This window comes from Megascapheus bottae, chromosome X, assembly GCF_031878675.1.
Source record: "Megascapheus bottae isolate mThoBot1 chromosome X, mThoBot2.hap1, whole genome shotgun sequence".
In the NCBI taxonomy this organism is placed as follows: domain Eukaryota; kingdom Metazoa; phylum Chordata; class Mammalia; order Rodentia; family Geomyidae; genus Megascapheus; species Megascapheus bottae.
This window is the reverse complement of record NC_143547.1, coordinates 55,115,640-55,142,175: the sequence shown is the minus strand read 5'-3', so window position 1 is coordinate 55,142,175 and position 26,536 is coordinate 55,115,640. Positions and strand designations below refer to the sequence as shown.

Here is a 26,536-nt window from a genome sequence, read left to right as displayed (position 1 = left end):
CACAGTGTCCAATCCCTAAATTCAAGTCGTTGGATATAAAAAAAACACTAAAAATGTAATGACATTGTCCATAAAATTCATGCACTCATTACCTGGCTTATATAACTACAATTCCTCTGTACATGACCTTTATAATAAAAATTAACTTTTTTCACAAAAAAACAAGAAAATCCTGATCCAAATGCCCAAATTAGCTCTTGCTCAATGTTACCCATCACAAGGTTTGAGCCATCTGTACTTCAGCAGTTTATACTAATCACAGAATCACATTAATAAATATTAAAAACTAGTCACAGAATGAAGGCTTGCTTACAAGGACAAATATAATCATTAAAAGAATATAAACCAGCAGTAATTTATAAGCATCAAATGACCAAAGCAGCAAGCGTTTTATATGAGAAGAAAAGTGGCTTCCACTCTCATAATGGATCTCAAATGACTTCATTGTATTCTGGGTAAAGATAAAATACTTTATTCTGCTATTATTTCTTTTAAAAGCTCCTTTTGGGGGGATTCATCCGAAGAGAAAAGCCCCATCGGTCACCTGTCAATAACAGAAGAAAACCTCAGTAAATCATGATGCTTCACAAATAAATTCTTCATCAGTAATTAAAACCAGGCCTCTCTGGCCCTGTGTTATCAGCTCATCAAATTCATTGCTCATCTAGAATAACAGATCCACATCTGCAGTCATTACAGCACGCCAGATAAATCAATTCTTTCAATGATGCTTTGAGCCATCTCTGTTCCCTTTTAACCAGCCCGATATTTATTTCCCCCTGACACTTCTGACATTCTATTTACTGTAGGCAAATGGAACTCATACAGCACCTTGTAATGGCTTTACCCAGTCCCATTGTGGGGCATATCTTAGAAGACTGATGGTTGCAATAAACAAGGTTTTATGGTGTAAGTGTGAGCTTCCAACTTTTTTCCCTTAGAATTTGACTTCTGCACTGAAGGTTTATTACACTTGATTGCAGGTGGAAAACTAGTAGCCATTTAGAGCTTTGTTAACAAAAAGTCAGCAAAGAAAAAAAAACTTTTCAGCTGATGTCAGTGTTTCTTGTCTTTCTTTTGCTTTTTTAATTTGATTCTCTGTCAAAGAAATCTTGAAAATAGGTTGGCAGAACCCAAGTCCATAGTTTAGCAAGAAAAAAAAGCTAATTAATTCTTTTGATTTTCTTTTGGTTTAAACTATCAAAAGGGGTTTAATAAAGAATGTTTGCAAATTATTACTCTTAAATGGTTATAATCTAGAAGAAAAATTCTACACATCTGAAAGCAGTGCATCAAGGCAAAATAGTTTGGGGGGCCCTGATAGAATATGCTTTTCAAGGAAAATATAGATGATAATCATGAATTTGAATCAAATGGATGTTTTAGATGTTTTTCTCTTTCACAAATGAAATGTTCACAAATGTTCCAAATATTATAAAAATGTTCATCGTTGGGTTTCTCCAGGTAGTCTCATTTGGGCTGCTTATATACAAGGAAGCCACTCTGCAGGCTCAAAATAACTTAAACTCAATTAATATCCCAGTGTTACAAGATGTTATGGGGACTCACTCTTGATATACATTAAATTTATGCCAGTGTCAACTTCTGTTTCTTTTTATCTTCAGAACACAAATGTAAAGCACATAGCAGCTTGGTAATGCTGAATGAATCTTCCCAACTGTGTTCTCCTTAATGAAAATTCTATATTTATCATTCTATTGTGCTTATGTACTGATCCTGCAGCTCTCAGAGGCCAAAGTTGCAATATATTGGGTTTTGAAATAATAGTCTAAAGCACTGGGTTGCTAGGCTAGTCTAGAAGAAGTGGTAGAAGACCTGCCCCCATCCAAAGCCTCTTGCCATTCACCATGGAGAAATGGGAATGAAATATAGAGATCTAGAACGAAACTTTTGCAATGTCTCTGTTATCTGTGCCTAAGAATTATGAATGAGTTTTCTAAACACTTTGAAGAGTACAAACAATAAGGATGCTCTGAGCAAAATAAATCCACCCGTGTCACTAATATAGTAAATCACATGCAGCCCTCTGTTTGAAACATGGAAAACTTTATTTTTGCCATCATTTAACACTTGAAGAAGCAATACCATCAAAGTCCATGTTAGTTCATCCCTCTATGCTAAGAAAATATAATCTAGAAAGAAAATATACTTGGTGAAATAGCTTGTTCGTGTTTGTCGTGGAGTAGGAGGAGGATCACAGAACTCATATCCCTCTGTCTATATCATGAAAGATTATATATACAGGATTTACAGGAAACTTCATCTCTGACATTCTTCCCCCCGATTTTTTTTGGGGGGGGCGTTATTCATGTGGCTTGATCTCAGGGTCTGGGATGCTGTCACTGAGCTTTTATTTTTTCAAGGCTAGTGCTCTACCCTATTGAGCCACAGCTTGACTTCCAGCTTTCTGGCGGTTAATTGGAGATTAAGTGTCTCATAGACTTAGCTGCCTAGGCTGGCTTTGAAACATGATTTCCGATTTCAACCTCCTATGTAGTTAGGATTAGAGGCATGAGCCATTGCTGGTGATTCTTCCAAATTTTGATTAGCTAATAAGGTTAAAAAAAGTTCTCCCATTTACCATCTGTGTGCCAGTAGAACAGTAGCCTTGAGCATAGAGAGGCTCAGGGACAGAACCCAGGCCCTGAGTTCAAGCACCAGAATCGGCAAAAAAAAAAGTCCTCCCATTTTCCAATGATTGTTATATCTACAGCTAAGAAGACAGGTACCATGAGAGTACCGCTAAAACAAAAAATGTAAATAAAAGCAGAGGTAAATATAGTACCATCTTTGAACTTGTTGCAATAAACTTAACTCCTGGCATGTTGAAGATGTTCGCTAGGTTATGAATTAAATTGATATGGGGACAGGATGCAAAAACTGGTAACATTATTAAAAAAAGGTCTCATGCCAGGTGCTGGTGGCTCAGGCCTGTAATCCTAGCTAATCAGGAGCCTGAGATCTGAGACTCATGGTTCAAAGCCAGCATGGGCACAAAAGTCCATGGAACTCTCCAATAACCACCAGAAAACTGGAAGTGACACTGTGGCTCCAGTAGTAGAGTGCTAGCCTTGGGCAAAAAAATCTAAGGGACAGTAGCCAGTTGGTGAGTTAAAGTCCCCTGGCCAAAAAAATAAATAAATAAATGAAGAAATTAACTAATAAAGACCTGGGAGGAAGAACAGTGCTAGAAAATGAAGGAGTGTCTGATAGACTCTGGTCCAAAAGAAATGTACTCATTACCTGACTTATCACCTATACAATAGAAAGAAACAGGGGGAGGAAAGGTGGGATGGAGTACTACAAAGGAAAAGAAATACCTATACTAGTTATCTGACTTAGGTTTCTGTAACCCCCCATAAAAATGCCTTTGTAATAATAATACAACAATTTTAAAGAAAGAACTAAATAATTTTAAAACTTGAATGAGGAGATCCATAAATGTTCCTTCTGAAAAAATCCATGAAATGTAAGCGTAAGGAGAAAAGCTCATGAAGAATATTTCAACTACACAAAAAGAATGTAACTAATTTCTTTATACCTGCTATGCTAACATGTGATATAAATACGCCAAGGAGAACAGAGCAGGGCTAAGAATTGTTATGGTCCTTTATATTGGAAGATCTCAGGAAAGGAATGTTAAGCTCCATAGCATCCTATATGATGCAGTTAAATATTATTATCACATTTTACAGAAGGTAAATTCTGGGACAAAAGATGTTAAGTTGAATGTTCATAGTCAAATAGGAAATTTATGGCAAAGTTGATAACATAGGCCATCAATTCTAATCTTCAATTCTTAGCACAACCAACTGTACCAGATCTAACAAGCTTTAGATCATAATAGAACTTCCTGATAGAAGGTAAAAAGTCTTTTCCAAATATATTATCTGCATACGAATAATGTAAATACAAGTATACATGGTGATTGAACTTACTTCAAAGGCCTCACAAAGTACTCTAAATTTTAAAAAAGAGATTCTTTGCAATAAGGAAATTTTGATGATATTTTCAGATTTATATGTGGAATTCTAGTCTTTTTAATAAACTTTAATTTTTTTCCCTCTTTGGGAAGTAGAGATTAAGAGAACTGAGGTTCAAGATCAGCCTGAAAAGGATGTTAGTGAAACCATACCTCAACCAACCAGCAAGGCTGGAAGGTGGTAGGTAGGAAATGGCAATCCAAGGCTGACCCAAGGCATAAACACCTAACTATTCAAAAACAGCAAAAGCAAAAGCGGGCTGTGAGAATAGTTCAAGTGGCTCTTGCCTACAAAGTGCAAGGTAGCTTTCTTTTTTTATTGTCAAGGTAACATATAGAGAGGTTATTGTTACATTCGCCAGATAGTAGGTACATTACTTTTCACACATTGATAGCCCTTCTCGTGTTTTTGTCCCCATCTCCCTCCTCCCACCCCCTCCCATTCATCTTGTTTTCCTCCCTTCCCTTTCCTATCTCAAATAAACAAACATATACAATATACCAGGTAACAAAGTCAAATATAGTAACAATATGAGATTAACCAAAGGGCAACAAAGGAGAAGAGAAATAACACAGTACATTAAGAGCAACAATCACACAAGATAAAACTGGAAGGGGCACTGTGGCTCAAAGTGGTAGAATGCTAGCCTTGAGTAAAAGAACTCAAAGACAGTGAGTGCCTACGGCCTCAAGTTGAAGCCACATGACTGACAAAATAAATGAATAAAGAAATAATAAAACAATGGATGGATGGAATACACATACTAAAAGAAATCCTGGCACCAAAGCAATGTGATGCAGAATGTCTGAGTGGATGGTAGAGCCTGTGGAACCAAATTACAAGGATCTATGTCCTGGAACATGTGAGAATTTTATCCATCTACTTCTGCCTCCGAGCTGAAGGAAAGAATATGAGAGCTGAAAATGAAAACTAATGGGCTCAGAACTGGGAACAGGTATCTGTCACTAAAATGTCCTCATGTTTAAATAATATATTTTGCTTTATTTTCTGGTATCTTAGTCTCTTCATGATTAATGCAGAAATTAGAATAAATCTCCCATGCTCAAACATTGAGCTTAGGGTGAAGGCTAACAATACATTACTTATTAATTCCTTGCTATATGCACACTATAATATCCAAAGTTAGAAAATCACTGGTTCATAATGTTATCCAAAACCATTATTAATTCAAAAATATTCAGATAAACCTTTAAGAGTATTACTCAAAATTGGACCTAACTTTCCTTCCTAAACTAAGGATCCAAATACTCCATGTTGTGAAAGTATTTTAATATTTCCACATCAGTAAATTGCATTTAGTGTGCAGACAATGCTCTGGATCAGAAAATAATGATGTGAAATGGTTCCTCATAGAGAATACCCAGGGGGAAAAAACGAAGTTATATTTACTGGGCCACACAGGATGCTTAATATTATCTTCATTTTACAGAAAAGAAAGGAACTCAACAAGTCTAAATGACTTTGTCAGATTACATATGTGTAAAATGCAAGTCATGACTTGAATACATCCCCCCTCTAGATTCTGGTGTCTTTCATCTGTATCATGATATACTCCTCATGAGTGTAATGAAATATACTTCCATTTTAACTGATCAACAGAAATACCTACAAATCATTTTATATTTTACACAGGCATCCCATAGGGGTTTGAGATTTAGGTATGTGAAAAGTATTTGCAACATGTATTTTGTTTGTAACAGGTATATTGTTGGTGACAATTTTTACTTGATCATGGATTACAAGCAGTGAGAGTACTGAACAGACTCAGACAGAGATATCATTGGGTGCAAAAGATTTCCAGTGGCATCAATTCTTTAACATTTGCCAACAGAACAGGAGGAGAGGATATAAAAATCAAGAAATCAGTTGGGCACAGGTGGCTTGTGCTTGTAATCCTAAAAAATCGGGGGGATGAGATCAGAGGATTAAAATTCAAAACCAGACTATACAGGAAAGTCCCTAATAAAAACTCTTCTCTCCAACTAACCACCAGAAAACTAGATGTGGAGCTGTGGCTCAAAGTGGTAGAGCACTAACCCTGAGCAAAAGAGCTCAAAGACACATCCAGACCCAGAGTTCAATCCTTGTGACCAAAAAAAAATGCAGTTTCTTTATTTACTTTCTTTTTTTCCAGTTCTGGGGCTTGAACTCTGGGTACTGGCATTGTCCCTGAGCCTTTTGTGCTCAAGGCTAGCCGTCTACCAACTGAGCCACAGCTCCAAGTCTGGCTTTTTTGTGATTTACGATGAGTACTTTTGGTACATGTCATAGTGAAAAGGCCTTCAGAACAAACTGACCAAAGAGAAATTCACAGAAATTCTCTTCTAAGCAGAGTTAATAATTTAGCTGTGGTTCATAAGTAATACTTTCTTAGGAGATTGATGAGGGTTTAGATTTCCACATAGAACAACTTTGGATAATTATTCTCTGTTAGCATTAGGATCCCAGGCAAGTCACTTTCCCTCCTTAGAAAATAAGAGAAAATCTTCTCTAACAAACTCAAACTTTTATGAAGACTTGGTAAGAGAACAAATGAAAAAGCACTTTGTATTACATAAAGGCATTGATTTGGAATGAGGAAAAGATAGTAACATATAACTTATGTTACAAAATTTTTGAGCATGGAAAACTAAATCATAGCTTGGAAATTTCTACAATAGAACATTATATACAGTATGTACTTTATTCATTCACACATTCTTTTTATTCGTGCAACACATCTATTACTGAATTAAATTGTTAAATTGAGCAAAATAAAATACTCTACGAAAAGGAAAAGTATTTACTTTCTACTCCCAAATAGAGAATAATTCATTTGGTAATAATTCATTTTGGTAATATCATTTGGTCCCTTTCAAATCATTCTTAAATAATGTTGATATAGTCAAGAGCTGTTCATAGAATGAAAAGTATAAAGTTATTTATGTTGAAAACAAAATTATGCTATACATGCAATTATCCCCCCATACAAAATATCCATTGTTTTTTTATAAAGTCAACTTCATAGAGCTTCCTTTCAAGTATGAAATAGACAATTATTAATGTAGTTCCTTTTGAGAGGCTTTTAGGATTCCCTTCCTGCTGCTTAGGTGCTCCACCCCCAATTTCTTGACTTTGTGTTTAAGAAAAAAAATCCTTAAGCTGGCAATGTGGCTTAGTGTTAGAGTGCTTGCCCTGCATTCATGAAGCCCTTGGGTTCTATATCTCAGTACCACAGAAACAGAAAAAGCCAGAGTTTCAAGTGGTAGAATGCTATGCTTAAGAAAAGAAGCTCAGGGACAGTGCTCAGGCCCTGAGTTCAAGACCCAGTTTTGGCAAAAAAAAATAAGAAAGGAAGAAATAGAGAGAGAGAGATAGAGAGAGAGAGAGAGAGAGAGAGAGAGAGAGAGAGAGAGAGAGAGAGAGAGAGAGGGAGAGAGGGGGGGGGAGGGAGGGAGGGCAAGGCAGGCAAAGAAAGAAAAAGAAAGAAAGAAAAAAGGAAGGAAGGAAGGAAGGAAGGAAGGAAGGAAGGAAGGAAGGAAGGCAGGCAGGCAGAAGAAAGAAAGAAAGAAAGAAAGAAAGAAAGAAAGAAAGAAAGAAAGAAAGAAAGAAAGAAAGAAAGGCGGGAGGGAGGGGAAGGGAGGAAGGAAAAAAGATCCTTTCTATGCAGAAGGGGTCATGGTTTTTAAATCTAGCTATTCAGGATGCTAAGATCTGAAGATCGCAACTGGAAGCCAGTCCTGATAGAGAGAAGTGAGACTCTTATCGCCAATTAAGCAATGAAAAACAAAGCAAAACAACAACAACAAAAAAGCAGAAGTGGAGCAGTGGCTTAAATGGTAGAACACTAGCCTGAGTTCAAGCACCAGCACAAGTGTGCATGTGTGTATGCGCACGCACGCGCGCGCACACACACACACACACTATAAGGATTCTTTTTCTTCTGGATATTTAAGAGTTCAATCTAAAAGCATTCTGTAATAAAATTCAAATAAATTACACTGTGAACTAGAATGGTAGTGATTATTGACTTTGACTATTCTTGAAGCCTTAAAACATAATTTTCCAAAACAGATCCTGAGGTACAACAATTTCAAGAAAAATTCTGAAAAAGAAAAGTAGTTTACTACTAAAGGTTTGAAAATCTCTGCTGTATTTTCCACTTGCATGTGTCTATAGTGCGCATAAGCTTGTAACAGACTGAAGGTTCTTAATTACTACCAATAAAAAAGTACTAGGAGCTGGGCACTGGTGGCTCATGTCAGTAATCCTAGCTATTCAGGAGTCTGAGATGAGAATTGCAGTTTGAAGCCAGCCTTGGCAAGAAAGTCCATGTTACACTTATCTCCAAGAAAGTACCTTAAAAAGCCAGAAGGATAGCTCTGGCTCAAGTGTTAGAGTGCACACCTTGAGCAAAAAAAGATCAAAGGCAAGGAATATGGCTTAGTGGAAGAGTGATTTTCTAACATGCATGAGGCTCTGGGTTTGATTCCTTGGTATCATATAAACACAATAAATAAATACAATATTAAAAAAGAAGCTCAAGAACAACATCCAATTCCTGAATTCAAGTCCCATGTGGCAAGAGAAGAAGAAGAAGAAGAAGAAGAAGAAGAAGAAGAAGAAGAAGAAGAAGAAGAAGAAGAAGAAGAAGGAGGAGGAGGAGGAGGAGGAGGAGGAGGAGGAGGAGGAGGAGGAGGAGGAGGAGGAGGAGGAGGAGGAGGAGGAGGAGGAGGAGGAGGAGGAGGAGGAGGAGGAGAGAAAGAAAGAGAGAAAGAGAGACAGAGACAGAGAGAAGGAGAGATGGAGAGGAAGAGAGGGAGAGGGAGAGAGGGGGAGAGAAAGGGGAAAGGGAAGCAAAGCAACCTCCATGCTGAGGTAGGAGGATCAAGTTGAAGAACAGCCTGTGTCACAAGGAGGGAAGGCTCACTCATCCTCTGTGGGACTCGGTGAAAAGATAACCATTACCAAAAATGAACACAACTCTTAACTCTTAACCAGCTATATAGGAATACATACTTATTTAGTTGAGCTTCTATTTCTTACCTATAAAATGATTGTAATCTTTTTCACAAGCCTCATAAAATCAAGCATCTAATTAATGTTAATCCTTTTTAAATTTTATATTGGCTGACTGGTGCTACATAGTAAACTGTCCCATCTAATTATGTTCTAATTATGTAGTTCCTTAACATCAATTAACAAAATGTTTCTAAATTTATATCAATTAGGATATTTTGCTGATTCTTGGATTTTAACTCAAAGCCACAAATTCACTCTTGCTTGCTTGTTCACTTAATGCACCACCACTTAAGCCACATATTCAGTCTGGCATTTGCTGGTTATTTGAACATAGAGTCTTCAAGGTTTTCCTTCCTCGGCTGAATTTGAACTTCAGTCCTCCTAATCTCAACCTCCTGAGTAGATAGGATTACAAATCTGAGCCACCAGCACTGACCTCAGTTGCTTTTAAAAGTTATTATATTGTGAGTGATATTGACCAAGAAGCACTGTACACATAACCTGACTTATGGAACTACAAAATAATATTAGTTTAAAATTTACTATAATGGACTTGGGATATAGCACAATAGTAGAAGTTATACTTAGCATGTGCAAGGTCCTGGTTCCATTTCTAACACAACCACTAATAATAACAATAACAACAATAATAATCATAATGGTAAATCAAACACTACCAAATACCTTTCAGATGATATGCTAATCTTCTGAATGTTAATAAACCCCATGTGTACCCAGCAAGTCATTTGAAACAACTCATTCTATATTTAATGCCCTTACACCAGTTCACAAACCAATAGAACATAATATACAATAAAAGAATTGTCTAATTTCAAAGAACCTAACTACCACTGAAATCAGGCCTTTGAAAACAGTATTAACTCCAATCCTAGAAAGCATACACCTTCTATCTGGCAAATATCATATAACCCTTCTATTAATTACAATAAAAATATATATTAAAAAAAGAAAGCATTTCTGGAAGCAATAGAAATGGCAGTTCGAAGTCAGGCATGGTGGCCCACGTGTGTAATCCTAGCTACTCAGAAGGCTGAGATATCAGGATCAGGGTTCAAAGCTAGCTTGGCCACTAAAGGCAGTGAGACTCTTATTTCCAATCAACCAATAGAAAACTGAAGTGGCACTGTGGCTCAAGGGGTATGGTGGTAGCCTTGAGCTAAAAAGCTCAGAGACAGAGCCCAAACCCAGAGTTCAAGCTCCCCCCCCCAAAAAAAAGAAAGAAAAAGAGATAGCAATGCATCCAAAAAAAAACCTTAATTTGATACAGTATATCTTAGCCTCTTGAGACTTCAACCACAGTAATAGTATCATCACTGAAAATCAGAAAAGCTTTCATTGAATTTTAAATTGACACATACAATTGTATCTATGGAATATTTCAGTAAATGCACACATTATATAATATTCATACCAGAGTAAGAATGTCTGTTTTGTCAAACATTTATCATATTAAGTAAATGGTGGAAACATTTGAAACCAGCATGTTTAAATGCCATATGCACATACATTCACTGGGGCTCCTTAAGTGTCTGCCAACTAATAAATGAGTTTAAAAGCTATGATATATAACCACAATAGAATACAATTCAATCAGAAGTAATGCACCTACTACTTGGCAAAGGTAACTGTAACCCCTGTATACATTACCCCAACAATAAAAAATAAAATTAAATAATTTTTAAAAGAATACAATCGATCACAAAAAATAATGAAATCCTAACATCTCCATGGATGGAAATGGACATATTAGTCGTAAGCCAATAAAAGAAATAAGTAAATTAGTAAATAATCCAAAGAAACATAAGAAGCCTGAGCCAGTGGCTCACACCTATAATCCTTGCTGCTCAGGAGGCTGAAATCTGAGCATTGCAGTTCAAAGCCAGCCCAGGCACAAAAATCCGTGAGACTCATATTCAGGTAACAACCAGAAAACCAGAAGCGGCACTTTGGCTCAAGTAGTACAATGTTAGCCCCCAGACCCAGAGTGCAAGCCCCATGACCAACCAAAAATGAAAAAAGAAACATAAGAAATGCAAGATTTCACTCATATATGGCATCTAAAACAACTGATATCATAAAAGTTGAGAGGAAAATAGTGTTACCAGAAACAAGGAAAAACAAGAGAGGATACAGAAAAGTCTGTGAACAAGAACTAAGCTGGAGTCAGGAGAAGCAAGTACCTGTGTAATGTGGAAGTGATAAAATTCTGTTTATTTCACAAGAGCTAGAATAAAGACAAAAACAGCGCTAGTCAGGCACGGTAGCTCACATTTGCAATCCAAGCCACTCGGGAGGCTGATATCTGAGGATCATAGTTCAAAGCCAGCCAGGGCACAAAAGTCCAAGAGACTCTTATCTCCAATTAATCATCAGAAAACTGAAAGTCCAGAATTCAAGCCTCAAGCCCAGAAAAAAATAGCACTCATCTTCTACATCTGTTATAGGCATTCCTCACTCTTTGGTTTTTTTTTATTCTAATTAATAAAAGGGTTACATGATATTTGCCATATAGAAGGTGCATTAATTCACATACATTGATACCCTTTCGCATGTCTTGGTACCCTTTACCCTCCCCCATCGCCCCCCATCTTGGTTTTCCCCCCTTCCCTATCAAATTTCAAATAATCAAATACAAATAAATTCAATATATCAGATAACAAAGTGAGGTACTGTAACAATGGGAGAGTTTGTAGATGCAATCACAAGCCATAGATAGTTATGTGTAATGGTGGGCACCTGTTTTCCCAGCTACAACCAAGACTAAGATCAAAAGGATTGAAGTTATAGGTCAAGGCAGACAAAAATACTTGCAATACATTCTTTAAAGAAAAAAAAAGCTGAAGGCCGGCAGTTTTGCCTAGTGGTAGAGTGCTTGCCTAGCATGAACAAAGACCTGTGTTCGATGCCTCAGTACCGCATACATAGAAAAAGCTGGAAGTGGTGTTGTGGCTCAAGTGGTAGAGGGCTAGCCTTAAGACAACCCAAGGACAGAGATCAAGCCCTGAGTTCAAGCCCAAGGACTAGGAAAAAAAAGCTGAGAATGTTTTCTCATCCCCAACATCCCAGCTACAATAGGAAGCATAAATACAAGGATTGTAGCACTGGCCCACCCAGTAAAAATTCAAGACCCTAGCTCAAAAAGAGTCAAAGCAAAACACCTTGGAGGTATGGCTCAAGTAGTAGAGTGTGGACAAGGATGAAGCCCTAGATTCATATCTCATTGATGTCCAAAAAGTATTAAAATATGGTTGAAAACTAGCAATCCTTTATGTCAGATTTATTGAAAAGATAACTTTACACTTCTTTATTGCTACGATAGCAAGTTTTAGAATAGCTCAGTCTAGTCTTCCCTGACCTTAATAACAAGAAGCCAATCTATAAACTCTTTATAATTTTTGTTGACAAGCCAAATGTTTTCTTGCTCTTGGAGACTAAAAATTACAGTATGACGCTAAATGAAAGAACCTCTAGGATATAGAAACAAAAGCCATATAATGAGTGATTGTTGTCCTTAATGAACTATGTTATCTCTCATCTCTTTTGCTGTCCCTTGGTTATCTTATATTGTTACAGTATCTCACTTTGTTATCTGATATATTGGATACATATGTATTTGGTTATTTGAAATTGGATAGTTAAGGGGGGAAAACAAGATGAGGGGTGGGCGTGGGGGTGAGAGAAATGGGGACCAAGACATGAGAAAGGGTACCAATGTATGTGAATTCATGCACCTTCTATCTGGTGAATATAATGTAACCCTTCTATTAATTACAATAAAAATATATTTAAAAATTACTTAATGGTGGATCTGATCCTAATAGTTACTAGAGTGGCAAGGCTGAAAGGAAAAAAATTAAAACTTTAATTATTATCTCTTATTACAATAATAATAAAATCATTTACTAAGAAAGAGCTTCAATCCATTCAGACGAAAATTTAAGGCCCTCCTACTATATACAAAACATTGTATATGATACCAATGCTCACTTTCCTCATCTCTCATTTAAATCATTCACTCAATCACCAAATCAAGTCAATGTTTCTTCAAAAATGGTTCTCAAGCATACAGGCATGAGCCATTCCCACCCAGAAAATGTTAAATTTTTAAGTAGTGAGAAGTGTTCAGTAGTTGTTGGTGTGATCAGATTTTAGTGTTGTTCCATTCATTGACTTTTAAAATTTCAGTATTATTTTTTTCCTCACTGATTGATTTTATACCCTGTGTAGCAGTTTTCTTTTAGTTTAATGTATTTCATCTCATTATGTAAAATACGTGTTGGAAGCAAGATGTAGAGGAGACGTTCAGACAAAAACAGGTCGTCAGTTCAGACACTGCCTGGGTGCCTTATCCTTTTCATTAGTGCGTTCTTAGCTCCTGGAACTTGGCTGGGATTCTGTAGCCAGTTCACCTGCCTTGTGTCAAGTCCATATGCTTGGTAAATGCCTTTACTACTTTTAAAGTTCTGACAGTTTATTACTTGCCCAAGTGTTACTAAATCCTTTTCTATGTGTACTAATGTGGAATGGGGAACCAAAATAGAGCCAGTACTTTTGAGAGGAATATTTTGGGAAAAGACAGTAACTAACATTACTAAATGAAGGCCACGGGTGTTAACAATGTTCTGTGAAACTTGGAAATTCGACAAGGTTGTGAGGCTCATCTCAAACTATCTTAAGTGTTTAAAAAAATGATACCTATATCTCTATGCTGTTTCCATACATGTTAGGCCTCTCAAGGCAAAAATGTCACCAGGGCTGCTCTCGTGTGAGCTCAGCAGCTGTGGTGGCCCCAGTTGTTCCTTCACCAATTTCAGTTCAATAAAAATGTTAACTTTGCAGTTTAAAAAAAAATGGTTCTCAAACAAACTCATTTTGTATTTCACTTCCAGTGCCAAGTTCTCAAAATGTCTTTCTCGGACCACAACAGTCCTCTAGATAGTTCCTTAGCTTCATTTTTGTTCCTCCCATCTAATACTTCATATTAGTAGTATATAATTCTTTCTCCCGAAAAGTATTCTCCAAGTTAAACAAAAAGCTTCATCATAGCCGATGTCTTCTATGTTTTTTCTACACATTCCTCATGAATCTACACTATCTCAATAGCATGAATCAGTCTCCGTGAACCATGAAAACACTTCCCACACATCTCTGCTTTCTCCAGGCTCCTTCTTCCCTGCTTAAAATTCCCTCTCATTCGAACTTTGTCTAGAAAATCAAATAACCTACCAGTGTTTCAGGAATCTGTTATAAAGCTACTTCCTTAAGAAGACTATCTGACTCTTCCAAGTCAAGACCAATTAACTTCTTTCTCCATATTCCCATTGTTCTTTCTGTATTTTCCATATTCCTCTATTAAATACTTCTATATAGCATTATAATTTGTGGAACACTTCTCTGATGCTCCTATGTAATTCCTTGCTCCCCACCAAACAGATAAGAAAGTATAGATACTCCCATTTAATGACTCTCTAATAATCTTTATTTTCCAAGTAACTGAAATAGGGCATAGGGTGCTATAAGCCTGCTCTAACACAATGAAGTGCTTTATCTTTCCTAAGTGGATTATAACAAATTAGAGTAATGCTTTGCAAACATATTATAACACTGCCATATTTATTTTTTATCAGTTATGGGGCTTGAACTCAGAGCCTATGCACTATTCCTGAGCTTTTTTTTTTCTTGTGGGTCATGGGCTTGAAGTCGGCCTGGGCACTCTCCCTGAGCTCTTCATCTCAAGGCTACCACCTTACCCCTAGGCCTGGGCGCTATCCCTGAGTTCTTCAGCTCAAGGCTACCACCCTACACATTAGCGAAGCCCCACTTCCCCTTTTCTAGAGGTTAATTGGAGATAAAAGTCTCAGGTCCTTTTGTGCCTGGGCTGGCTTTGAACCTTGATCCTCAGATCTCAGCCTCCTGAGTAGCTTGGATTACAAGTGTGAGCCACCATGCCCACCTCTGATCCTGAGCTTTTGTGCCCAAAAATAATAATGTTTTACCACTTCAAACCATGACTCCTCTTCTGGTTTTCTGGTAGTTAATTGAAGATATGAGTCCCAGCTTTCAGCCTCCTTGGATAGAAGGCATGAACCACCAGCATCCAGCACATTGTCAACTTAATATGTACAACTGTTCTGAGAAGTAGGACATTTCTAATCCTTATGAAGATAAATAGAGCGAAAAGGAGAAACATGCCCTGATTTATGTAATGCAGCAAGTTAAAAAGGAAGAAAACTGAAACATTATACTTCACTCACAGAGAAAGCATATTTCTAGTTCGACAGCAGTAAAGCCATACCAAGTACTTGCCAAAAAGTTGCAAATAGACTGAAATCACTGGAATTTATTAAGAGTTAGTCTCTTAGCCTACACAAGTAAAATGTGTGTTAATTTACTATCACTGCATAAGCTGTCTTATTTATTACTTTATATTTGTCATTTATATCTTATAAACATTTTCTTATTTAGTAATTAAGAATTGCGTCCTTAGAAAATACTTGAAAAGACTTCAATAACAGCAGGTAGTTTAGGATGAACAGCAAATTAAAGTAACTTATTTAACTGAATAAATGGAATGGTGGAGTAACTCAAGTAGTAGAGCACCAGCTTAGCAACATAAGACCCTGCATTCAGAGCCAGGAGCGTAGCCTTGGTACAGAGTACTTGCCTAGCATGCATGAATCCCTGGGTTCAATTCCTCAGTACCACATACTCAGAAAAGGCTGGGAGTGGTGCTGTGGCTCGAGTGGCAGAGCAATAGCCTTGAGCAAAAGGTGTCCAAGGACAGTGCTCAGGCCCTGAGTTTAAGCCCCAGGACTGGCAAAAAAAAAGACCCTAAGTTCGAACCCAAGTACCACCAAAAGATACTAATCTTAAAAATCAACACTATTTGCCACATGTTGGGGGCTAACCCCTGTAAACCTAACTACTCAGATACATAGGATTATGGTTCAAAGCCAGCTAATAGGGGTGGGAGGGGAGGCATATGACTCCTTCTCTGATTAACCAGCCAAAATCTATTCTGGAGGTATGGCCAAAGTGTGCCAGCTAGTGTGCCAGCTGTGAGCAAGAAATCCAAGAGAGAATGAGGAGACCTAAATTCAAACCACCAATACTGGCAAGAAGAAAACCAAAACACCAGATTTATAAAAAAAATATTTATCAACTTTTCATTTTTATTTTTGTTTGTTAAAACTTAGAGAGAATATACCTTAGTGAATGTATGTTTCTTCATGAAAGGTTTGCACGGTTGTCCTCAGATGTACTGAATTCCCTCACATGAGTATTGACTTTGCTCTGCAAGGCTTTGATATCTTTACAATATACAATTCAATGCTAATTAGACTCACTCAGTCAAATGACATGAATTGGAGTTGCCTGCTCTTTTTCTATGTCATCCAGAAATCTAAACAATTCCATCAATTTGACAGGTCAGAGAGGAGGTTCAAGTGGGGCAGGAAGAGCACATCACAATGATGTGACTAACAAAGTTGACTTATAAAGAATCAGCAGATAGCAAAATGTATTTCCTTAGGTCTATATTCACTATTTAAAAAGATTAAGATTCTTCATAAGAATCTTAATCAGATATCTAAAAAATAAAATAAAAATGAGTGACAGCCAGGCATGGTGGCTCACACCTGTAATCCTAACTACTTAGGAGGCTGGAATCTGAGGATCAAGGTTCAAAGCCAGCCCAGGCACAAAAGGACCGGAGACTTTTATCTCAAATTAACCTCTAGAAAATGGGAAGTGGGTCTTGGCTCCAGTACCTGGTAGCCTTGAGCTGAAGAGCTCAGGGACAGTGCCCAGGCCAAGTTTAAGCCCCATGACCCACAAAAAAAAATAATCACAAATGGTAGATGGAACCTGTGGTGAGTGATCTTAGACTAATTGCATGTGAGTCTTAGTTAACTGTCTGATTTATCAGTCCCTAAAATTAAAAAAAAAATTGTAAGAAGTTGGCTACAGTGGCATGTGCTTGCTGCACCAACTACTTAGGAGGCTGGGAAAGGAAAATAAATTGAGTCCAGGAATTCAAGACAAGCCTAAGAAATACAGTGGAACTGTACCTCAAAAAAAATGGAAGCCAGGTGCTACTCAGGAGGCTGAGATCTGAGGATTGTGGTTCAAAGCCAGCTTGAGCACTAAAGAACTTGAGACTCTTATCTCCAGTTGATCACTAAAACAGGGGAAGTGGGGCTGTGGCTCAAGGAGTAGGGTGGTAGCCTTGAACTGAAGAGCTCAGGGACAGAGCCCGGGCCCAGAGTTCAATTCCCATGATCCACAAAAAAGGGTACTGATCCTGATGGATCATGCCTATAATCCTAGTTTCTTAGCCGAAACCTGAGGATCTTGGTTCAAAGCCAGCATGGGCAGGAAAGTCAGTAAGTTTCTTATCTCGTTAACTATCAGAAAACCAAAAATGGTACTGTGGCTCAAAATGGTACAGCACTACCCTTGAGCAAAAGAGCTCAGGAACAGTGTCTGGGCCTTGAGTTCAAGTTCCACCACTAGGCAAAAAAAAAAAACTAAGAACAAGTAGTGTTCTCTAAGAGAATCACCTTTCTGTGTTTTGACTGAATTTCTCCCACTTGAAAAAAATCAAGAATTAAACTGCTGTAATCATAGTCTACATCCAAAACTATGAAAATAAATGTGTCTAACATAGTTATTTGCCATGGCTTGTTCTACCATTACAGTCTATTTTTTAATCCCAAGTTCATTTCCAAGTATGTCCAGAAAATAGCAAGCATGATTTAAGAAAAATGTTAAGATAATAATGCATAGTGTAAATGAGGAAGAAAATTAATGTAACTCACTTTGACCCATGATAGTCTGACTAACAGATCAAATGCTTTCCCATATAGTACTGCCCTTGACTTCATTGTATTTCACAGCCTATCAGTATTAAGACAAACTCTATCTCTAAAAATGCAAAGTCAGCAACTTTCAACCTATTAAAAAATGCCGTGAGTTTAACCTAACTCTTACATAGATGGAAAAGGAAAAGAAAAATAGTGCACATATTTTGTTGTACTTAGTACAAGAAATTTTCCAGATCTTAAGTTATAATCATTTTGAATATTTAATGGAAAACTAGAATATTGTCTTTCTCCTGTTCAACAGGCCATCAGTTTGTGGATAATAGGTACATGGAATTTATGTGCAGTTGTGTTGCATTATATTAATACTGATTTTATGAAAACTAAAAAATCAAGAGACAGAATTCTTATGCTGGAATAAGCATTCAGCAGAGGGCACTATACTGCATAAGAAAAGAAAAGCAAAATTTCTGCAATCTATTAATCTACTATATTAAACATATAACACGTGGAAATCTGTGACTGTCCATATGTTCCAAGATAAATGAAAGAACACTTTTTTAATGAAAACATTGAGAGTAATCCCTTCTCTAAACTTCTAGCAAACTTAAAGTCAACAGCATATGTTTTAGAATTAATTACATTCTTTCAGGTTTTTCTCATGTGTGCATATTTTGGTTAACCAATAAGATTAAGGTTTGACGTAACAGGCTCTGTTCCTGTTGAAAATTCCCTATTTGTAGCCTTATCTTAACAGAAAATATTACTTATTAAATTTATTTTAGTCAAACATTCAGTTAACCAACAATAACTTACACAAACAAGATCTCTATTACATTGCAAAGAAAGGAAAACTGGATTACTTACAAACAATGCTGCTGTAAACTATTAAGTGAATGACTAATGGTGAATCAAAACTCACATAACCTCTGAGGCATGCACATTGTGTTTAAAGTACTGAATCCTCACAAGACCATATGACTCAGAACAATATTTCCCACTGTTAATATTAAGCTGTTTACGTATATAGCAAATATTTTAACAATCAAATGTATGGATAATAGTTAATGAGATATAATTAATGATGATGTTCAATTAAACTCAGTACTAGGGATTCATAAGGCACTGTTCTGAGGAATCAAAACATACAGGTTTGCATGAGATTGCTGTGTGAAAATCTGAAATTGCATTGCAAAACGTGAAACAAATATTAAACACATAATACTGGCCAAGATGGGGCCAGTATCTAGCAACAGGAATTCCAGAGTGAGTACAGTCAACATATTCCCCTTACAACATACAAATCAAGAAGTCAAGAGTTATTTGAAGCCACAGGAGAATAAGATTAAGATGAATCAAGACAGCAGGATTTAATTTTGTTTTACTTTTGACAGTCATGGGGCTTGAACTCAGGGCTTGGGAGCTGTCCCTGAGCTAGCGCTCTTCCACTTTGATCAATGGCACCACTTCCAGTATTCTGGTGGCTACTTGGAGATAAGAGTCGCAAAGACTTTCCTGCCAGGGCTGACTTTGAATGGCGATCCTCAGATACCAGATTTCTGAGTAGTTAGGATTATAGGCATGAGCCATCAGCACTAGTTTGGGTTTAATTTTTAAAGTAGTTCTGAAAGAATAAGAGACATGAATTCATCCTTAATTTGCCAAAGATACATTTAAACATTTTATAGAAACATGGAAGATTTTGAGATTTAAATACTAATATAAACAACAAGTGTCAGCAGGGCAATTCCTTCACAAACCAATCTGTTCCCCTTGCACTTAGCAATCTGTAGAGGATGCCCACATTTCTTAGCACATGGTCCCATCCTTGCATCACTCCAAGTTTTTGCTTCCTTTGTCACATCTCCTACTGTTGACTCTGATCTTTCCACATTGGTCTAGAAAAGACCCATGATTATGTTAGATCCACTACAATAGCAGAGGAAAATCTTTCCATCTTAAAGTTTTTAACTTTATCACATTAGCAAAATCCCTGTTGCCAAGTAGTTATATTCACAAGTGCTGGGGATTAGAATATGGACATTAGTGAATAGTCATTTTTCATTAATATTAAAAGATAAAACTGATGTCTATATACTTATCTGATAAGATCTATGGTATAGTCACAGGCCAATGCTCCATCATTAAGCACCACTAAAGAACAATTCTTTGTCAGGAAAATTAAACTGAAGTTTAAGAACAGAGGCCAGGTCAGTTCTGGATGGCTAACATCTGTAATCCTAGTTACCCAAGAAGCTGAGATCTGAAGATCCTGGTTCAAAGCCAACCCAGGCAGGGAATTCTGTGAAACTCTCATCTCTAGTTAACTTCCAAAGAAGCCACAAGTGGCCCTGTGGCTCAGGTGGTAGAGTTATATCCTTGTTCAAAAGAAGCTCAGAGCCCATACCACTGTACCACCTACGTAGAAAAGAAAAACAGAAGTGGTGCTGTGGCTCAAGTGGTAGAGTGCTAGCCTCGAGGAAAGCCCCAAAGTACAGTGGCCAGGCCTTGAGTTCAAGCCCCAGGACTGGCAAAAAAAAGAAAGAAAAGAAAAAGAATGAAAGCGGGAGGGAGGGAGGGGAGAAGGGAAGGAAGGAAGGAAGGAAGGAAGGAAGGAAGGAAGGAAGGAAGGAAGGAAGGAAGGAAGGAAGGAAGGAAGGAAGGAAGGAAGGAAGGAAGGAAGGGCCCGAGGCTGAGATCTGTGTATCACTGTTCAAAGCCATCTTGGTCACTAAAGATAAAGACTGTGAGACTCTTATCTCCAATTAACCACTAGAAAACCAGAAGTGGAGCTGAGGCTCAAGGGTTAGGGTGACAGCTTTGAGCTGAAGAACTCAGGGATAGTGCCAAGGCCCAGAGTTCAAGTCCCACGACTGACAAAAAAAAGACAGGAAGAATACAGGTCAGTGTAACACCAGGAGGCATGACTGTGAACGTCTGTTATTATAGGAAAAGAATTAACTGAAGAGTAGAAATTTCAGCTATTTGGAAGGATGAGGCATGATGATCATTTGAGCCCTGGAGTCTGAGGCTAACCAGTCTTCCTTATCTTCCCTTAGATCTTGATTTATGGCTATTATACTGAGAACCAGAGGAGAAAATAATCAGTCTCACTGGCCTGGGAATGTGCCTTAGCAGTAATGTGCTTGCCTAGCATCCATGAAGCCCTGAGTTCAATTTTCAGTACCATATAAATGGAAAAAGCTGGAAGTGGTGCTATGGCATAATTGATAGAGTGCTAGCCTTGAGTGCAGAGAGGCTCAAAGACTGAGTTCAGGCCCTGAGTTTAAGCCCCAGGACCACCAAATGAAAAGAGGACGGGGACTTTCGGCAGAGCATGGCGCATGTAGAACTGCTATATGTGTCCCTTACATTAATAAATACCTAAAAATCATCAGACCCAATAAAATGCTATAAACTCACTGTCTTCTGTTTAAATATGGTATCTAATCAAGTCCCTTCATTACCAGTGTTGTGTTTCCTAACTTGTATTCCCTAGACTATAAAGTCGATAGGCATGGGCAAGCAATTATATAGTATAACAGAATAACTTAAATCTAGGGCTCAATTACTTTCTTTCCCTTATTCCATGCCCTTGGAAAACCTTCCCTCAAACCTTATTAACACCTTTCCTTGAACAATACTAATATTGATAATCTGCATTCTAATGTTTCACATTGGAATCAAAGTTTCATAAATGTATTTTTCTAAATATAAATCTAAAATAAGATAGTAAGCTATCTTAGTAACTGATAAGGAATTCTATATCAACTGAAACATATGGTGGCCACTTCTTTATAAAATCGTGTAAGGAGTCTATCTAAACCTTTTCTATGTACTCTGATAGCATTTAGGCTGTTCCTAAGTTTTGGTGAAATGTTCTTCTAATGCTATCATTTATAACAAAAAGTAGGTGGTGCCTTTGATCAATTTTACGCAATATCCAGTTACACATCACACTCCATTCAAGAAATATTGTTCAAGAAATTTTATTGCCATCATGTATAACTGAAATGCACCATTAACTACTGTTAATAAGCTATTTCAAGATCCCTAAATAAATTGAGTTATATGCAGTGAAATGACAGTATATGAAACAGTATGCAAGGACTAATGGAGTCCCAGTATGTACACTCTCTTTTCTCTACCATCATTGTCACTTTAGCTTTCATGAAACATAATCCTTGTGAAACAAGGCTTTTCCATCTTCACATAATCACATAATATAAATACCAGTTCTAATTTGACCACCGTTTCATAAAAGTTTGTGTGTGTGTGTGTGTGTGTGTGTGTGTGTGTGTGTGTGTCTTCAACTCTCTATTGTAATAGACCACTAACTTATAAAGTGCAATTGTGAGGATTAAACTGGGTCATGACAGAAACTCTTAAAACACTGTCTGCCTCATATACAATGATCAATATATGAAATACATTATTATAACTGTAAACATAAAATATAGTGTATTTTACATATGTATCTATTATGTATATATTATATGTTATATATGGTACAGATTTTAATTTCTTGTATATGAAGAAATATATATTAAGAAAATTTAGATCAATTCTATCATTAGAAAAATGTTCATTGAATTTGACATTCAATACCTTTGCCTGGGGTCAGAACACCAGTATGGATTCTCATCACTCCTTTTCCCAATGTGCTTCCCTTGCAATATCATATGAAACCCAGTCTCTCACTCTCCTTGATGTCACAGCAAATTGCATAATTAAATCCTGTTCCGCAGAGATGTAAGACTTTTTTCCAGTTTATAGCTCCCTATAAACATCCTACTTAACATTCAACAGCCTGAATAATTTTTTAGAGGATTGTTACTACCTATCTTCAAAACACCATTTTATCATTTGGAAGCAATAGACAAGACAAGAGACAAAGAACAATGGGAGGTTTACTGATTCTATTTCCCCCTGAAATATATTCTTCATTTTGGAGCATTTATTGATAAATTCAATGAATAAGTGACTTACCAAAATAAGTGGATATTCATTATGCATAATGATAATCATTATCTCTTCTTATAGTCAAAATGTTGATAGGAATAGATATGAAAGAAAAAAACCTAACAATTACTATCACTTCCTGGAATATACTCACTTATATCAGCTTCCATTTTTTCAGCCTCAAATTATTAACTATAATTTCATGTTCTTATCCAAAATATCCTGTTCTCGAGCATAATCCAACAATCCTTAATTTACAGATTTTTGTTAATATCTTATGTTGATTAGTGTGGTTTAGAAAATATACAAGGATGAGTGTATATTTTGTGCTGAGAATTAAGTCATCTACCTAATTTCCCTGAGATCTGGTTCTCTCCACTGTAAAAGACCAATAATTTATCTAGTAGCTGTGAGGATTAAACTGGGTGATAATGGAAAGTCTCAAATAATTAAGTGTCTATCTCATAGACAATGACCAATATATGAAAACCATTACTGTAACTTTAAACATATAAAATTTGGCAGGATTCTTTTTGCAAGAAATGTTAATGTACAGATTTTAATTTCATGATAAAACCTATGCATATGTTTAAATACAAATACAGTACATGGTAATAGATTTTGTTTAATGAATCTGATTTTTAACTAAAGAATGGAATGAGTTAGAAGCCTATGTAATAGTTATTTAGTAACCACCATCCATAGAACATGTATAAAAGGTTATTTAATACAGTAGATTTAATAAACATCAGTTTGGATAGTTTATTAGATTAGTAAAATGAGTGAACTTCAAAGGTGCTTACAAAAAAGACAGAAATTAATTACTATCAGTAAACTGGAATCAACTAGGGTCAAGATTCTAGAGAACTGAGCAAACCAGAAAGTAAAGCATATATCAGGTAAGGAAGGAGGCCCTTTACAGAAGTAAAATGCATGTTTTCCCCCTGACTCTGCCTTTTGAACTAATTACCTAAAAATTACAGCCTGGGGTTATACCCTGTCCTGTCTCATTAAGATTCATTACCACAACACAGAATAAATAAAAGGTTGGTCCAAAAGGAGGGGAGTACAGATCACAGGAATGAGGGGAGCATTGAGAAAAGCTATGGATTTGCTTCCTTACATCCTAAGAAACTAAGATTGTCCCTATAGGTAGAGTTTGAGACAGATATTTTTCCCCTATCATTTACTAAGTTTTGACATAGACCACATTGTCCTATAGGCCTGGGAATTACAGGTTTTTCACCATTTCCAATTACTAAAAAGAAAGAAAAATAAGGGGGCACGGTGTCTACAGGACATCAAAATGGTCCAGCGATTGACATACCGCCTTAGGATTTTCTACAACACAACCTCTAACAAAACCAGGCTGTCCCGAAACCCTGGCAATAGAATTGTTTACCTTTACAACAAATAGTCGGGAAAGCACCAAAATCTACCTGTGCTGTGTGCCCAGGACGACTCTGGGTGGGCTCCTGCTGTGAGACCTAAAGTCCTCATGTGATTGTCAAAAACGAAGAAACATGTCACTAGGGCCTGTTGTGGTTCCATATGTACCAAATGAGTCCGGGACAGGATCAAGCGCGCTTTCCTTATTGAGGAGCAGAAAATCGTGGTGAAAGTGCTGAAGGCACAAGCACAGACAAAGCTAAATAAAAATAGGAAGGTGTTTGTATGTGCCTAGGATGCAAGAGGTCTATGAATTGCTAGCAAAGAAAGAACATTTTTGATAAATAAAAAGGCTTGTGTACTAAAATGTCAAAAGGCTTAAAAAACGAAAGAGAAATAAGACAGCAGAAGGTTAATCTCTCATGCTTCCTATTCCTGAGTCCTCCTGAATTCTGTTAAATGCCCAGCAGTGTAGTTTAAATTTGTTATTTAAAAAATTAAAATAATAATGTTGTCTATAATGCAATTACTAACTTTAATTTTTTTGCCAGTCCTAGGCCTGAGCTCGGGGCCTGAGCACTGTCCTTGGATTTTCTCAAGGCTAGGGCTTACCTCTTGAGCCACAGCACCACTTCTGGCTTTTTTCTATGTATGTGGTACTGAGGAATCCAACCCTGGTCTTCGTGCATGCTAGGCAAGCACTTTATCACTAGGCCAAACTCCCGGCCCCTACTGACTTTTTTTTAAAGTTCTTGTAGAAGATAAGCTTCTTGTGTAGAAGGTGCCTAGTCGTCTATGTAAAAATTTTTATGCACACTTTATTTCAGTCTTTGAATAAACAAAAATATTGATGTGGTAGATTTAAATTGTTTTCCTTTTTTCCAGGTCTGGGGCTTGAACTCAGGGCCTGAGAACTGTCCTTGGGCTTCCTCAAGGCTAGAGCTCTACCACTTGAGCCACTACACCACTTCCAGTTTTTTTCTATTTATGTGGTACCAAGGAATCAAATCCGGGGTCTTCGTGCATGCAAGGCAAGTACTTTACTACTAGGCCAAACACCTGGCCCTGTTTTTGAATTGTTTGACAATACTCATAAATTCCATATTGTGTTTTATAATCTGTTTTTTATCATCCTGGCATTGTCCAGAAATGTTTGAAGAGTTGAAGAGGTATGGGTAACACTTGGGAGTGTGGTCACACTAAAGGAGATCTACAGACATTTCCATCAACTGAAGGAGTTATTTTTAAATCAGTTGTGAAAATAATAAAAAGTATTTATTTTACTATAACAGGACAATAAATTAATACCAGTATTCTATTTTCAGGTACAAATAACATGTTGTGCAAAACTTATTAGAAGCCAGGGATTATAAAATCAATTACTACTATTCCCAAATATTCAAACCATTCTTCTCTGGCTCCTCCAAAGCCAAAGAAATGTCTGCTTAGCTTACTTAGACTTATTGGAAAACCACAGTAACGACTGAGAATTAACTCAATATCAAAAAATAAAGAACATATTAACAGGGACTTAGTCCATTCTGAGGTATTTTTTAATGTATCAAATAGCACACCACTTTTGCTAATGATCTTCAATGAAAATAAGAAATAGTAATTTAATAGCTCTAAAGAACCCAGCCTTCGCTCCACAGGCTAATGTGGTGCATTCTAAATTCTGTACAGTCCTGGAAGCAGTGTTCTCACTAGAAAAAAAATCAACAAAAGGCTCTATTCACCGAAATACATGTATCAAATTTCCAAATAAAGTTCAAAGACATCAACCTCGGAAAGTCCAGTAAGCTAGACTCATTTGCTTTAATTGTTCAAATCGATAATTGAAGCATTATTCCAGTAAAAGCAAATTAATTGTAGTGTGTTATATAATCACAAGCAAGGATGCTAAAGAAATGCCTATATCTAATAGTCATTCAATGTGGTAAGAACATGTCACACTACAATAGAAAATACTAGCTGATAATAATCAGTTGGTCCATTTGGAACCTAAGCTAGCAATACAGGAAAATAAGGTAAACTAGCAATGGTGCATGCCGAATGACAGCCCTGGTACTGCGAGCCTGATTACATATGCTTAGTCCAATCCATGAAATTTTCTTTGGGCTGTATTTAGAAAACATTTTCTTGCTGGGTTCCAGGCTCATATCTGAAATCCTAGCTACTCAGGAGGATGAGATCTGAGGATTGTGGTTTGAAACCTGAAACCCACCTGGGCAGGAAAGTCCATGAGACTCTTATCTCTAATAAACTACAAAGAAGAAAGAAAGAAAGAAAGAAAGAAAGAGAAGAAGAAAAGAGAAG

The 26,536-nt window shown here is 36.9% G+C and overlaps 1 protein-coding gene and 1 pseudogene across 1 annotated transcript in view; one reads left to right on the top strand and one right to left on the bottom strand.

Moving 5' to 3' along the window:
- Dach2 (dachshund family transcription factor 2) overlaps positions 1 to 26,536 on the bottom strand; it is a 477,574-nt gene that overhangs the window by 418,749 nt on the left and 32,289 nt on the right. The gene's annotated exons all lie outside the window — the stretch shown is intronic.
- Positions 24,138 to 24,515, top strand: LOC150041121 (large ribosomal subunit protein eL34 pseudogene; annotated as a pseudogene).